Source organism: Myxocyprinus asiaticus, chromosome 13 (assembly GCF_019703515.2).
Source record: "Myxocyprinus asiaticus isolate MX2 ecotype Aquarium Trade chromosome 13, UBuf_Myxa_2, whole genome shotgun sequence".
Classification (NCBI taxonomy): domain Eukaryota; kingdom Metazoa; phylum Chordata; class Actinopteri; order Cypriniformes; family Catostomidae; genus Myxocyprinus; species Myxocyprinus asiaticus.
Genome location: NC_059356.1, coordinates 4,633,223 through 4,651,144, shown reverse-complemented (window position 1 = coordinate 4,651,144; position 17,922 = coordinate 4,633,223).

Genomic DNA, 17,922 nt, shown 5'->3' with positions numbered 1-17,922 from the left:
AGAGGCGCGGTGGTAGGTCCCGCCACGAAAAGGGGGAGGGGGACTCTACAAACACAGCGACCGGGGGCAGAGAGATCACCCGATCCGTCGCGTCACAGCTCTCACACACGATCCGTCGTGTCACCTCTCACACATGATCCATCGGGTCACCTCTCAAACAGATCCGTCGCGTCACCTCTCACAAGCGATCCATCGCGTCACAGCTCTCTCGTGTCACCTCTCACACGCGATCCATCGCGTCACAGCTCTCACGCGTCACCTCTCACACGCGATCCGTCGCATCACCTCTCACACCCGATCCATCATTATGGATCATTATGGTGTTTCCATATTCAGTTACAGAGGCTCAGTGCAATATGACAGGCTTTATCTAAAATCTACAGTGTTGTATAGTGAAAATATATAGCTTTTGTTATGACAGTAACCTAATGTTTTTCACTCCTTTTTAAAAACCCCAGTCATTGTGTATCACAGCGTATAAAACATTAAACATATTTGTTTGTATAATATGCTGGTATATAGTCCTGTTTAGCTTGTATAGATGACGCCTGTCAGATGATCTATGCTGCTACAATGCAGATACCAGTAGTCATCCGAACCATTTTGGACTGCAACTTTTAATTCTTTAAAAGACAAAGAACACTTATTTAAAGATTAAGAAATGTATAAGCCCTTAACAAATATTTAAAACAGGACTAAAGATCGCAAGAGAGGCGCAAGTAACGGTGACGGTGCGAGTTGGAGCTGTCTGTGACCCTGACGGATCGAGAAGGAGGCACAGGTAATGAGTGAGAGCCATGGCAGTTCGAGTGAGAGCCGTGGCAGGTCGAGTGAGAGCAGTGGCAGGTCGAGTGAGAGCCATGGCAGGTCGAGTGAGAGCCATGGCAGGTTGAGTGAGAGCAGTGGCAGGTCAAGTGGGAGCTGCCTGCGGCGGTGGCAGGAGCTGCCACGGAAAGATTTTACCCCTACTGTCACATTGGCAAATATGTCCAGTGACTGTCTTCTCAAAATGAAAATGTGGAAATACTGACAAACATACAGTTGTTTGTAACCTTTTTGAGGTGTCAACATTTATAACCCAACTATTACAGAATTTAATTAAAGAGAGAGAGAATCGCATTGCACAATCTCCCTCTAATCTCCTCCGTTAACCATATTTTAATTATTTATTAAGGCATATTTAATTTATAAACTGCGTGGTCACATTACTCACATGTTCTCTTAAATAATCTGTTTAATAAGAACATGTCGTCTTTCTATTACCATTACAATTATGCCCATCAATGAAGGCTAATATAATGTAATACTGTATTACACGTCTTGTAAATTTAGACCTATCACGTTGCATGCACAGACTGCGTTGATTTCATAGCGATTTTTTTCAACACTTTTTTTAATCCTCTGAAATAGTTTACAATGGCTTTCCAATGATCATAATATATTAATAAAATTTATTAAATGTCCCATTGTCTTTGATAAACTGTGAAAGATGGCAGAAAGATACGTTTAAGTTGCACTTAATGGACTTAAGAGCGGTTCAAGAGCGTTAATTTACGAAATTGTTTATGAACTACTTGGATAACGATGCTTTAGGGAAACACGCCTTAGAGATTAAGTACTAAAGTGCTACTAATGTCCTATATATAGTGCTTCGGGAAACTCAGCAAAGGTTAATAATAATAATGCATAAAATAGATATATAAACGGATGAATAGATCAAATCAGAGACAGCAGAAAAATGTCAATGACTTCTCATCGTCTCCTCTTCCTTTCTGACGCCCAAGGGCACTCTCGCCCGCACCACGCATTGTGCAGCACCACATTTCTGTCACCGTTATCACCTCTCGAGTAAAGAGCAGACCTCTCGATTGGTGAATGTCCCTAAGGAGCATGTTCCACATGTCTCCTTGTTTGGCACTCCGCAATAACAAGGTGTGTTGTATTCAATTAATGTCATTGGCAGGACTATACGGCCTCCACTGTGTTCATTGATCCTGGAAGCTTTCATCTCGACCCACAGAGCAATTTTTGAAAACTAAACATTACAAATGCACATAAATGCACACCTGATGAACAAAGCATTGATTGTGTAAAAGAAATACACAATCGTTCTGCACAAAATTACTGCAAAACAAAATGTAATTATGTAGTTAATTAGGATGAATATCTTTAAACATTTTCAGGGAGGTAAATTACAAATGTTTATAAAGTTATGCACAAATATAATGAAGTTACTATGATGAGCAGCACTTGTTCACCCAATCAAATCTGCCAGAATATACTAATAGTTTGCAAATAAAAATAAAATGCATTTTGTCGCACAAAAAAGAGCTCACATGATAATCATCATATTCCTGTTAGAAAATGTAGTTAGACAATTGTTTTTATTTCAAATAAGAAAATCGATATGGTTTTGGTGAATTGAAATGGTCGTGTTGCGTTTCTCAGCGACTCGAGCCAATTGATCACGTTTTGTCTCTTTTGAAGTAGAAAACACAAACAACAGCCACATATAAGCAGTAATAGGCTGACCACATCTTCTTTTACCCGTGTCCTTTTTTCGGACTTCTGGTCAATTGTCTCGCATAATCAAGTTTGCTTGCACTAGACGCGTCAAAGCTACACACTAGCCAGACTTTAGAACGTTCGCTTTTATGAGTATCTAGTTCATTTTCAATGAGAGGCAAGCGGAAAGCGGCAAATCGTGGGCCGTTTTGCTAGCGGCACGGAGGCGGCGCGCAAACGGTGCTCGTGCACCCAATATCCTGCCGCTTTCTCGTACAGGCGCCGCAAGAGGTACACATATTTAATCTTTTTCTGAGCCTCTGCAGCAGTCATTGAAAGGCTTTTTATTCACAGCCAATCATACAACAGTTTACTGTGCTCATATCAGATTGCTGAAAACATGGAAGAACACATACATGTCATTAAAATTCCAGAACTACATGATCATTCGAAAATCTCATAAAGAGATATTATTTGAAAGCCAGGGCTTGGGAGCATATAAGTGTACAAGTAGATTTGCCAGGTTAAAATAAACTGCAAAATGAAACCTAATTTTAAAATGAACTGATTTCAATGGGTGACATGTCATCAGTGCTAATAATAATATATCATACCCAAAATTATTTCACTTGATTCTAATTAAACTAAACAAATACAAATAAATGCTGTGCAAAATGTGCATCAGGTATACTCGTAGGCAAATCAAAGACAGACAAGTGAACAATAAACCTTTAAAAAAGCGTCCGGCCGGGATTTCTAAATTTACGAAAATATCCAGGATTCGGCTTTAGTTGCATTATGATGTACATCTGGTCTAATACTTCATTGTGTGTGCGAGCATATTTGCATTGCTTTAACCCCTCTTTGTAAGTCCCGCCTTCTCGCACACCAATTGGTCGATTATAAGAGGCTTACAGCAACTATTGGCCAAACTCCTGCCTGTCAATCTCTCCATGAACACGCGAAGCACCGTTGTGTTTGACATCAAACAGTTGCTTGACAGTAGCAGCAAATGTCAGCTGAGTGGAAACAATGCCCAAACGAAAGTGCAAATTTACAGAAGATTTGCACAAACAATTCCCATGCTTTTGTCCAGGTCGAGATCCGTGGGAAGCAGAATATATGACACTTATGTGTCAGTTGCTAATAAAGGTGCAAGTGATTTAGAAGAACACATTAGCTCTGCGAAGCATAAAGGGTCAGCAAAAGGTGAAAGTTCATCAGGTAAATTAACAGACTACTTTTTGCGACCAGGTAAAAATTGTTATCACATTGCTTCATTTTCCATGGCCATTCAAAATAACAGTAATAGTAAATGAAGGTACACTCATGGCATCAAATATTATATTTTAGTACACGGACATTCAAAAGAATGTTGGAAATTTTTATTTATTAATATATATATATTTATGTTATGTCTTTTTCACTGTATTAAAGTTTGCATTCATAGTAAGAGAATATGGTCACCCTATTCAAATGACTTCTATTATTTAACTGACTATCTGCAGATTTTAATTTAACTACTATATGAAGTGCAATAGTTAAAGAAACAAAGTGAGCCCAGTTTAAAATCTGTGGTCAACTGCATCTTAATTAAAGAGTGTTTACAGGGCACTCGATCTCCTTGAGGTTAAAACAGATCTAAAATGACTTTGGATAATTACATTTGTGTTTAATTACGTTGGTTTTAGTAAATACAAATATGTCTGTGTATGTGACTTGGCGCAATGGAGTGCTGCCCCTAAAACCGTGACGTGAGCACCGCCTACACTGCGCAAAACGCATGTGTAATGAGGGAGCGAGAGATTTATATCTCTTGATATTCTCTTAATTTATGCATGTTGTTTTGCACTATTTTCTTTGCATGCCATTTCTTTCTAAGCTGCCATTGCTTCCAAGCACTTAAAACGGAAATGGAGAGCGCTCTCAGCCAAGTGCATTGATCATAAGAAACAAATGCTGCGTGCTTTTCCAATAACTATGGGTCTTAGCTCTTAAGAGTGTTCTCTACATGCGAAGTTGCAAACGTTCTTTCCCTTTTCACCCAAACCTGCACTTAACAGGAATGCGCAATGCACTTTGAAGTGCTTCTTTGTTGGCCATTGTGAAGTGCTGGAATCTGACCGTATAGTGTCGCTCATTCATAGATTTGTGCATAACTTTATAAATACTTGTAATTTAGCTCGCTGAGAAATGCTCAAAGCGATTTTCTTAAATAATCAAACTAATTAACTACATAATTAAATACATCGTTTTGTAATTATTTTTGTGCTGCAGGCTACGATCTACAGTTTTTACACAATCACTGCTTTGTTCATCAAATGCCTGTTTGCAATGTTTTATTTATCTTCTGTGGAAGCTTCTAGGGTCTATGAAACATGTATAAAAATTATAAAGAGGTTAACGTGTTGGCAGGCCTATTTCATGTGCACAATAGGGCGGTGGAAGCACCAACATGGGGTAAATGTACAAACAACTGATTAAGCGGAGATCTGTGCTTTGCACCCAAACCGAACATCGATGCATAACAATGACAGCACCCTTCAGTGTCAGTGTCACACTTTAAAAAAAAATAGATTAGATTCAACTTTATTGTCATTGTGCGCAGTACAAGTACAAAGCCAATGAAATGCAGTAAGCATCCAACCCGAAGTGAAAATATTAATATATTATAAAGTGCAGCTGTGAATATTATATATATATATATATATATTATATGTACAAGTAAATATACTGTGTGTAGGCATAAATTTATTGTAGTTACCGGTGGCAGGCCATGCATTTAAAGTCTAGGCCTTCAGTGTGATTCATGTCATTAAGAAAACACAGTTTCACAATGAATAAGACACCCTATGCCTTTGGGCATCATACATTATGTCACAGCTAACTAATAATACCAACTGACATTTTAAAAACACATCCACGCATGAAAGCCAGAACTTGAAATGACACTTAATGCTCATGCAAGCCAAATTTTAACTGCAGCATGACTTTTTTGTGTTTTGTGAAATGAAGGTCTCCCGAACAGACATTCAAAAATCATAATTTTTCATATGAATCTACCAAGGAGGTCTATAATACCTGGAAAAATCGATCTAATAATATTTGCGATTTAAATGTTGCTTGCAATAAGCAATTAATTTCATTTCATCAGGGTACACGGTTATGCTGCGTTCATTCAAGTTGGATGTGAGATATTCCAACTCGATATCTCCGATCTCCGACCATAAATGCATTCCATTCCCCGATATTCGGAAGATGACGTTTAAGGAAACAAAACTGCAATGCTCCCATTAGCTTAGGAGGGGTTTGACTCTCATTAGAGATGTCTCCTAGCAACCCAACTGATAGCTGCAGCGCTAGCATTTGTGCTACAGGTGTACGATTATCAAAAGAGATTATAATGTTTTATACACCTGTTTCTGCAGGTGTTTGTTAAACAAGCTTTAATATCATGTAATGTGGAAACGAACTCATTAAGCGATATTACTTAATAAAGTGAATGTTTATCACTTACTTTGTATATAGTGTCAACATGTATGTGTGACCTGCATCTCGGTGAAATCGGAGTTGAGAATTTCTTCATGAGCCTACAAGTTGTAATTCTGACTTAAAGATGCATTCCATTGCACTTTTCCTAGTAGGAAGTTGTAAAATCTGACTTTCCGAGTTGAATGGAATGCAGCACTACTTTTCAAAACTTGATCCGACATTTAATTCTCAAGCAGCCTAATTTACACTTAGAAAACTCCTGATGCTGCTATAACAATGCAAAAAGCACTTACCAATTTACTTGAAGTGAAAATCAATCCTCCTTTCCTGTTTAATAAATTAAGCAATCACACAGTCATGCAGAACATCTTGTGTTTTTAAATCCATAAGGATCTCTTTCTCAACAGCAATAACAGCAGTGATGACAGCCGACTCGTCAGCAAGATCTTGTGCTCTTCGCTTTCAATGCATATATATATATATATATATATATATATATATATATATATATATATAATATACTTTTTCGCTTTCAAATGACGTACATCACTTAACGCGTGATTGCATCACTCAAGGCCAGCTAGAAGGCCTCGACCAGGACATATCCTAAAGACCACACCCACCAAGAACAAATAAATCAATCCAACTGGCTGATGAATCTGACAATCTGACATTAGATGCGCATTCATTTGCACTGTTGAGGGATTCTGTGGAAATTCTGAAGGCCTAACGGGGTGGAGCTCAGACTCAAGCACTGCTTCGGGCATGCGATTTGTGAAACAGCCGTCACGCTTTGCTTGTAAGCATCAAGGAATAAATTCTGACTGGATAAACTTTTAATTTTTCTCGATTTGTTTTTAGATTAATTAAGAGTGGAAAGCGATTAAAAATACATAGGCAAAAAGGTGATTAAGAATGAAAGGATGTAAAATATGTATTTATTTGGCATGTTAGGCCAGCAGAGAAGACTTTGCTGGCCCTGAGAATTCACCACTGGTAGTTAGAACAGAACAGAATAGTACTCTTTGCAAGTGGTATTAATTAATCTATAGTATTAAGAAAGGGCAAGAATGCATCATCTAGAACAAATTTCCACCAACCATCTTTTTTGTGGCAATTGAACAAGTGGGCTGTCCACCTAAAATGTATTTGAATGACACCGGATAGGTGGTTGGTGGACATATGATTTACTTGATTCAGTTTGATAGGAGCACTAGTTCGGCATTCAGCACCCTCAGTGGAACACTTGCACCCAAAATTGAACTCAAAATTCAACTGTCCACGAACCACTTACATTTTTGAATGGGATAAATGTGGACTGAGCTAGGAAGTTGAAACGGGTACACTTGTGCTCATCTCAGCCTCCTCTATCTCAGTCTCCTCTCTCCATGGTGTGAATTTCAAGAGGATTAGAGAAAGTCAAAAATTGTTTGTGCAAAAAAACTCCACCTTTCGTTATTTTCGGACAAAATTTTAGACTTTCTCTGATCCTCTTGAAATTCAAACCATAGAGGAGACTGAGATGAGCACAGGAGTATAGGTTTCAGCTTTGTAAGTCTGCCCAGAGCTGAAATATGCAGATCCCACATACAATTTATTACCGTTCAACATTTTATGTGGTTCGTGGACATTTGACATTTTTAGGTTTTGAAGGGTGTATGTTTTACAGAGGGAGTCAAAGAGTAACTTTAATGTGATTTTTAGTCATAAATTTGATCCTGGAGCTTATAAAACTATGTCCACCAAACACCTATTTTAGCCCCTTAGATTGATTGTAACTGGGATGGTCCACAGGCAATTTATTTTTTATTGCCTTAAATAGTCACTTGGTGGACATCTTGTTTTAATGTGTGCGATACAGAATTTCATTAAATATCATATTTAGGTGACTGTACGATGCCCCCTGAACAACATACACCCTTCAAAACCTCAAAATTCAACTGTCCACAAACCACCTAAAATTTTGAATGGGATAAATTGTATGTGGGATCGCCATATCTCAACTCTGGATTGAGCCAGGAAGTTGAAACTGGTACTTCTGTGCTCATTTCAACCTCCTCTAACTATGGTGTGAATTTCAAGAGGATCGGAGAAAGTCAAACATTTAGTGCAAAGAAATCCAAAGTACCCTTTCAGTTTTTTCAGATGAAATTTTAGACTTTCTCTGATCCTCATGAGATTTACAACATAGAGAGAGAGGAGGCTGAAGTGAGCACAGGAGTACAGGTTTGAAGTGTCTTAAATTGTCCCAGTCTGGATTTATGGAGATCCCACATACAATCTATACCATTCATAAATATAGTCTGTTCGTTGATGGTCTATTTTGAGGATTTAAAGTGTGTTTTCTGTCCAGGGGGAGTCATTTAGTCACCTAAATATCATTTTTTATTCATAAATTGATCATGGACATGTCACATATTGCACATGGGATCATCCCATGGTCCACGAACCATGTATTTACCAACTTTGAAATAAGCTGTACGAGGGCAATTCTTGCATGACTAAGCAAAAAGACAGGAAGTGCCCACATGCAACTTATTTGAAGGGTGGCAAATATGTGGTCTGTGGACAGTCATGTTTATGGCTTTTCTTGGTATTTACATGTAATATTATGAATCTAACATCTTGTATAGCACTCAACATACTCAATGGAACCCACTTATGCAACTTACAACTCAAAATAATGTATAATTTGCATTAAAATGATTGTCCATGAACCATGTATGTGTCGGCCATTAAATAAGCTGCAAATGGGACCTTCCTTTTGGATTTGGAGTTTTTTGAGGAAAAATTGCTACACTTTTTATTACATTACTTTATTAGCATTTAAATTAAATATTATCAATAAAACATCATGTATGGCACTTAGTACACTAATTGAAATGCATGTATGTAACTTACAACTTTTAAAAAAGTGAAATTAGCTTGAAAAATGACTGTACACGAAACATGTATTTCCCACTTTTAAAATAAGTTGTACGTGGACACTTTCTGCATGACTAAGCAAAAAGACAGGAAGTGCCCACGTGCAATTTATTTGAAGTGCAGCAAATAGGTGGTCTGTGGACAATCATGTTTATTGCTGTTCTTGCTATTTGCATGTAATATTATCAATCAAACATCCTGAATAGCACTCATCATACTGAATGGAAACCATTTATGCAACTTACAACTCATAATGTATAATTTGCATTAAAATGATTGCTCATGGATAATGTATTAGGCAGACATTAAATAAGCTGCAGATGGGACCTTTCTTTTGGATTTGGAGTTTTTTGAGGAAAAATGGCCACACATTTATTTATGACTTTATTAGCATTTAAATTAAATATTATCAATAAAACATCATGTATGGCACTCAGTACACTAATTGAAATGCATGTATGTAACTTACAATTCTTAAAAATGTATAATTAGCTTAAAAAATGACTGTCCACGAACTTTGTATTTGTGTCCATTAAAGTAAGTTGTACATGGGCACTTCCTGCATGACTAAGCAAAAAGACAGTAAGTGCCCATGTGCAATTTATTTGAAGTGTAGCAAATAGGGGGTCTGTGGACAATTATGTTTATGACTTTTCTTGCTATTTACATTTAATATTTTCAATCAAACATCAAGTACTGCACTCAGGACACTCTTATAAATGTGTTTATGTAACTTACAACTTTTAAAAATGTATAATTAGCACAAAAATAAATACAAATATAGACTAACCATGTAACTGGAAGCTGTAAAAAAAATGGCAGATGGGACTTTCCTGTATGACCCTGTGAAAATACCCTTAAATTTGATGCTAAGACCTGGGGGCTTCAAATGCTTCATCATAGGGCCCTTAGAAACAACATATTAAAAAGTTATGTCCCTAAGAGTTTATGAAGTACTTAAAAAAAAAATAAATAAAAAAATTCTAGAAAAATAACTGTCACTTTCCATTCACAAGTCTTCCAATTAAGCACGTAACAAGGTCGCACAGGCTTTAAACTTTGCACACTGTCTTAGGGGCCCCTGAGAAGCTAAAGATTTTAAATTTGAGTCATTTGGACCTTTCTGAGAGGGGTGCATGAAACATCTATAGAAATTAATGGAATAAATTGCTTTTGTGATACACCCTGGCATCGCAAACAGAGGTCCTTGTGACCCCAAATTTCACATGCTGACATATCAGATAAACCTTGAAGACATACTAACGGGTACAAGGCCTAGGATTCAAAACAGTGTTTTTTATTATTTTTCATAGATCTCTCTCTGTCTCCCATAGAAGCCTATGAGCCAGAGCCTCTTGAATGTTCAGAGTCAACTAGAGTTAGGGTTGGGATCTACGCTCAGGAAGGTTCTAGAGCCCCCAAATTTCAACGGTGGTAGCCTGATGTCCCTTGAAAGACATATTGACAGCATGAGGCTCTAGAGAAAAGAAAAAGTATTTTTTTGAGTTTATGCATGAATCTCTCACACAGGCTTTTGCACTCACAGCTTGACAGAGCCTCTTGAATGATTAGAGACAACTAGGGTTAGGGTTGGGATCTACGCTGAGGAAGGTTCTAGAGCCCCTGAATTTTGGGGCCCAATTCGGGGGCCCCTGAGGCTCTAGGATCTGGAGTTTCAAGATCCTGTGACCTTTCGGCCCCCCTTGATCTGTTTCAGTGACATCACATTTCCTCGCAGCCGGCATATTTGTGACCATCAGTGGGAGGATACAATGGTGGTGAATGGAAAAACACCCATGACACTATATCAAGAAATACCTCAAAAAATGCTTTTGATCCATGCCAAGTCCTAGGAAAACTTCATACAAGTCTGGAGACAAATTGGACTTTCGCTGACATTTAAATATATTTTATCCACGATTCATCTCCATATGGCGGCAGGTCTGATGTGACTAATGAGTACACACACCCACCAGTACATCACTGTAAACATCTCTCATTCAGAAGTAACAAATATTTTGTGTTGTTTTCAGGTCTGATCTGGTCACAATACTACAAGACATCTGTGATGATCCCTTCTGTATGAATGTAAGGGCTGCTTTTAACTCCTGATGAAGGCTTTTGTCACACCCCACATCGCAGCACATTGAAGGTATATGGAACTTTTGTCACAAACATGGCGGCATGGTCATACATTGATATCATATGAAACAGGTCAATAGTACATTGTCAGGTCCTTAGTGTCTCATAATTCTTAATAAGACTGTGTGGCCTTATCCTATGAGAATGCGCTGTTTCATGATTATTCATTAACCACGTGACCAGTGCCTCAATCACTCGAGCACGTCAGAGACAATTTAGACAGTTGACAGTACCGGGACGCGAGTCACTCCCGCACTGCTGAAAGAGGGACAAGACAGGCTTTCAGTCAACATCATTTAATTGTTTGCGCAGCACGTATTTATTAACGTGTGTTTTGAGAAATGCGGTAAGGTGAACTGTCTCTGACTAGGGCTCATTTGACACGTGGTTAACATTGATTCAACCCAGACACAAACACTATCGATCCATCCATCCATCCTTGTGTAATGTAAGTGTGTTAACCAAAGCACTTATATTTGTGAATCAACATCTTGGAATAAATCTCAAAACTTATTAAAATGTATAAAACATTCACATATTTTCAATACAGCATACATTTTATTCATCAATTTATTTGTGCATTCATTTACAGATACAAAATGACCAGTGTGATTCTGTGTAATGTGCTGTGAGCAGGTTATAAAATAATTATTTTTTGCCCAAAAAAAGATTTTTTTTTTTTCACCAGCCACAGTGGCGATGAATGCCTAATTTGACCCGGCAATTTTATTTTCCATACACACACACACACACACACTAAGGATGTATTGGTATCACAGATTCACAGTATATCACAGTTTTAAAAAGAGACGGTTATCAAAGCGTTGACATTTATAATTCATGGTATTGCATTCACAGTATTAGGCTACTTAGATTTTTTTGTTTGTTTGTTTAAATTCCAAGTAAAGGAATAAAAGTTTCCATTGTAAATGGAATGCACGGTAGAGAGAGAAATGTCAAAGCCTGAAGCTTTATTTCCCCCTCCAAGCGGATGAAGTGAACCTTTATTTCCCCCGCCAAGTGGAATATTTAGTTTTTTAAAAGACCCACAAGGCATCATTAGTGATGGTTAGCCAATCAATATACTTTGTCGAAAAAGTGTTGGCTCAGGCAGGGAACACTTCAAACCTGAAGAGCCACATCCATGACCATCCCAAGAATTTTGGGGAGAAGAATGTAAGTGAAAATACAGTATATAGTCTAATAAATTATAAGCCCCTTTTCATAACACTCCCAGCTATACAGGATTTCTATGACTACCTGTAATTTCCTGAATATAAGTCACATTTTTTTCATCATCTGAAAGGTCCTGCAACTTATATACATAATTTATACGTAATTAAAGCTAGGATGTGCAATCTTTTCCAGAATTTTTTTACACTGGTTGAAAGCATTTGTTACACTGGTTGAAAGTCTCTTCACATCCTGATAGCAATCAATAATTTAAGTGGTCTAAATGTGTATGTATATATATATATATATATATATATATATATATATATATATATATATATATAATATCTTCTGTGGAAGGGAAAGGACTAAAAAAAATGATCAACCAATCATTGCAGTCGGTTTGAATGTAATAATAGGATGTCCTTCCTGTCTGTCAATCTATATTTGCACACTGCCGCGCAAATTGTTCGCACAGACAATCACACGTAATCAGAGCGGGTTCTTTGACGCTGTGCAGAGCGAGCACAAGAATGGAAGGCGAACCGCAACTAACTTATGTTCCTCCTGAACCACCAGTAAAAGGAAACAAGAAAAGAAAGACTGTGTTAGAAACTTCTACAATGAAAAATCATCTGGATCAAGAGCGTGTTAAAAGCAGAATTAACTCTGCTCTGTGTGTGTGTTCATGTGTTATAGAAGAGGCGTGGCTTTGGAGACACCTCTGAAACATATGCTCTATGCTTTCAAAGCTAGCTTGCTAACTGCTAGCCTCTCTGGATTACACACCCTAGCTTTAATATCAGCCATTCAAACGCACGCTCACCAAAGCACATATGCTTACACACAAACAGATGACAACATCAGTCAAAGAGACGGTAGAAGCATTTTAAAGTGGCAATTCAAAATATTTTGACTTTACATAATTACTTAATGCAACCAGTTTAAATATTCTGTCCATCATAACATTATTTTCCTAACAAACTCTAAGTTTCATCACACTCGTAGGAAAAACATTCAGTCAGTGAAACGGATGATTAATGCACAGTATAGAGGTTTCAATTATCAGAAATATCCACAGATAGACAGTCTCTAATGTAAATGAATGAACAGAATACAACAGGCATACTGTTTTAGTCACAGAATAAAAGCTGTTTATTTGTATACAAAATGGAATAACTCGAGGTGGTTACTTGTGCGATGGCCAGATTACAGCTTGACTGGCCACGCGAACAAGAGACCCCCAAATGATTGAAACTAGAAGACAGATTTCTGTCTGGTGGCCAGGGGAGGGGAGCACAAAATCAGTCTCTCCCCTTCTTTGAAGACCTCCATGACAAGTTGACTCATTCATGGGGGAAACCTTATACTTCCCGTATCTATGTGCCTTCAATGTCGACATATTCGACCATGGTGGGTACTAAGGCACGGGGGTATACAATAATGCCACAGGTTGAAGAGACGCTCGCGGGCTCTCTCTTGCCTGGTTCGACATCATCATTAAAAAGACCAACTCTCCCCACAAAACAATGTAGAACCACCTCAACGTTTGTGGGGAAAGCTTACCAACAGCAGGTCAGGCTGGTGCTGCGCTACACACCATGGCGGCGTTACAGGCTTACCAGGCTGATCTGTTGAAGGACCTGAGTGCGGGTAGTACAATCGACGAGGAAGCATTCTCAGAGCTTCGTCGAGACACAGATTTATCTCTCCGTGCAACCAAGCAGACGGCTCGCGCTATCAGCCGTTCAATGGCTGCTTTGGTCAGCATGGAGAGGCATATGTGGCTAAACCTCGCGGGCATCAAGGATAAGGACAAAGTATTCCTACTTGATGCCCTGGTCTCACCTTCCGGCCTGTTTGGTGATTCGGTGAATACAGTCGTCACCAGGTTTTGGGAGGTGAAAAAACACGAGGAAGCCTTTGTGCAATTCCTTCCTCACTGCACTCAGGGGAAGGGGCTGCTGGCCACCCAGCCTCGCCCCGGTCCGTCTAGAAGGGAGGCTCAAAAACAAAGTGTGGCGAGTCACGCTCCCCCTTGTAAAGACTGGGGGCCGGCTCGTCACCCTCAACAGCCTCCAAAGCAAGACCTCAAGACCATTATTTCTAAAAAGAAGTCCTGACGATCTTGCGCCCAGCATTGTGGGGGTAGCCCCCCTCGGGACGGGCCGTGCAAAACATCTACCTGCTCCTTCCCGACACCCCCATGAAACCTCTCCATCCCACCCGCTGGTGTTTCGGGGGCAGTGGTTTCTAGTGAAATGTTGAGTGTTCCGATGCTTCCTGTTGTCGCCCAGGACACAGAACATCCAACATCCACTCATCGGGAAGTATCAAAATTAGTATCCATTTCAGAGAACCTGGCAGTGTGGAAGCTACTGCCAAGTATTTCTATGTGGGTCCTAAAGACAGTAGAAAAGGGCTACAAAATTCAATTCGTTCATGTTTCAACGACGTTGTCCCCACTAACGTGAAACTGGAACAAGCACATTTACTGTCACAAGAGCTGCAATCTCTTCTGATCAAAGGGGCTATAGAACATGTTCCCCTTCCAGAGAGAGATTCAGGTTACTACAGTAGATACTTCCTGGTTCCCAAGAAGGATAGGAGATTGTGTCCGATTTTAGATCTTCGAGGCTTGAACTGCTCAATCAAGGCGCTCAAGTTCAAGATGCTAACTGTCAAGACGATCATGTCACAAATTCAACATCGCGATTGGTTAGTCACGATCGATCTCATACTTTCATATAGAAATACTGCCACAACACAGGAAGTTCCTGAGGTTTGCTTTCGGGGGCGAAGCTTAACCAATATCGGGTTCTTCCATTCGGCCTAGCCTCATCTCCTCGCACAAAGTGCATGGATGCAGCACTGGCTCCGTTGCAACTCCAGGGCATCCGCATTCTGAATTACATAGACGACTGGCTGACACTAGCACAATCGCAAGAACAGGCATTACAGCACAGAAATGTCGTCTTAGCTCAACTAGTTTCTCTGGGGTTGAGACTCAACGACAAGAAGAGCATTCTTTCTCCTGCCCAGAGAACGACATATTTAGGGATCATATGGAATTCGATCACGATGCGGGCACAGCTGTCTCCCGCTCGAATCGAGACCATTCAGAATACCCTGAGCAAAGCCAGGCTAGGCCATGATCGTACTGTTCTTCAGTATCAACGAATGTTAGGTCTCATGGCATCTGCGTCCTCTGTGATCCCTATGGGCCTTTTGCATATGAGACCGTTTCAGTTGTGGCTCAAAACCAGGGGATTTCATCCAAAGGCCAATCCCCGAAGGCAGATAAGGGTTATGCGCCGTGGGCTACATACCCTCTCTATGTGGCACAGACCCCGGTTCCTCACCTTGGGTCCCACTCTAGGTGCGTCTTGCCATCGCAGATTGTTAATGACAGACGCCTCCCTGTCAGGCTGGGGAGCGGTCTTAAGTGGTCGTCCAGCTCAAGGGGAATGGGAGGGTCATCAGCTCGATTGGCACATCAACTGTCTCGAGTTGATGGCTGTATTTCTGGCACTAAAGTACTTCCTCCAGCATCTGAGAGGCTGCCATGTCCTGGTGCGGGTGGACAACACAGCAGCAATCTCTTACATAAATCACCAAAGAGGTCTGCCAGCTAAACAGACTAGCGCAGCAGATTTTTCTTTGGGCCCAGGGTAAGCTCCTGTCACTCAAAGCAGTTTATATCCCTGGATGCCTGAATGTGGGAGCGGATTTACTGTCCAGACAGAAAGTACTGATGGGAGAATGGAAACTCCACCCCGAGGTAGTGAAACAAATCTGGTTAAGATTTTACGAAGCAGAGGTGGACCTCTTTGCCTCCCAACAGACAACGTAATGTCCCCTCTACTTCTCTCTGAGTCACCCATCTCCCCTGGGTCTGGACGCGATGGCGCATACATGGCCCAAAATGCACCTGTATGCGTTTCCTCTGGTTTCTCTGCTTCCGGGAGTTCAAGCCAGAGTTCGTCAACAAAGATCTTGCCTCTTACTGATAACGCCGCGTTGGCCGAACAGGGTATGGTTCTAGGAGATAATATCTCTCCTCGACGGCTTGCCTTGGGCGATACCGGAGAGGAGGGACCTTCTGTCTCAGGCGCAGGGGACAATATTTCATCCCCGGCCTGAGCTGTGGAACCTTCATGTTTGGCCTCTGAAGGGTACCAACTGAGGGACACTGGGTTTTCACCTGAAGTTATTGAGACCATTCTGAGTGCTAGGGCTCCTTCCACTAGAAAAAGTTATGCCAATAAATGGGGTGTCTTTGAAAGGTGCTGCACTGCACATAATGCAGATCCAGTTAACTGCCAGATTGCTTCAGTTCTGGACTTCCTGCAGGAGAAATTATCAGTAGGCACATGCCCCACCACTCTCAGGGTTTATGTGGCCGTTCTGTCGGCTTGCCACGCCTTGATTGACGGGGTGCCACTGGGGAAACATCCTTTGCTCGCTCACTTCGTTCGTGGGGCCATGCGACTGAGGCCTCCTGTTAGAACCAGGATCCCTTCAGGGGACTTAGCTATAGTCCTTGAGGGTCTGGTTGAAACCCCCTTTGAACCTCTAGAGTCAGTGTCTGACAAGCTCCTGACTCTAAAGATGGTTTTTCTTATGGCTATCACTTCTTTAAAAGAATTGGGGATTTGCAGGCTCTGTCTGTCTTGCCATCCTGCTTAGACTTTGCCACAGGAATGGCGAAAGCGATACTGCATCCTCATCCTGACTGCCCGCCTAAGGTTCCTTTCTCGACCATACATCCGGTCACTCGAGGCTTTCTGTCCTCCGCCGGATCAGGAGAGACTTCACAGACTGTGTCCAGTCCATGCTCTTCAGGCCTACGTTCACCGTACTAGCTGGTGGCATAAGTAAGGGCAACTATTCGTTTGTCATAGGAGCCGTAACAGGGGGGCGGCCACCACAAAACAGACAATGTCACATTGGGTGAGGGATGCTATTGCCCTTGCCTATGAGGCGCACGGTCAAGCTTCGCCGGTAGGCATCAGGGCTCATTCTACCGGGGGGTCGCTTCTTCTAAAGCTTTGGCGGGGGTGCCCCTCTGCAGCATGTTTGTAATGCAGCAGGCTGGTCCTCTCCGCATACATTCATAAGATTTTATAGTTTGGATGTTCATGCCACTCCGGGCTCTCATGTCCTTGAGTCAACGTCACATGCTCATGTCTGAGACATTTCGTATTCTTGTGAGCACGCACTACACAACCGTAAGGGGTGCAGACACCCACAGTGTGGCGGCGTGGGTATTCTCGTTCCCATAAGCGCTTAATCAAGCGCAGCATTAAGTGTAGCTTTTAACAGGGAACGTTTCGGGTTACATGACCGTAACCCTTGTTCCCTGAGAAAATGGAACGAGATGCTGTGCTTCATTGCCGCACTGAGGATGTCCCAGGACTGCTCTTCAGACAAATATACCTGATGATGCACCTGTGGCACATCTATTTATAGCCTCAGGTACTGGCACATTCTGATGATGTCACCAACAGAGGCTATAAAGGTTCTAGTCAATTTCATTGACGTGTTGCACACATATTCACAGCTGGTCACTTCTAAAGATGTTCCTATAAGCGCTTAATCAAGCGCAGCTTCTCGTTCCGCTTTCTCAGGGAACAAGGGTTATGGTAAAGTAACCCGAGACAGTCTCCTCGCTTGCACACGCTT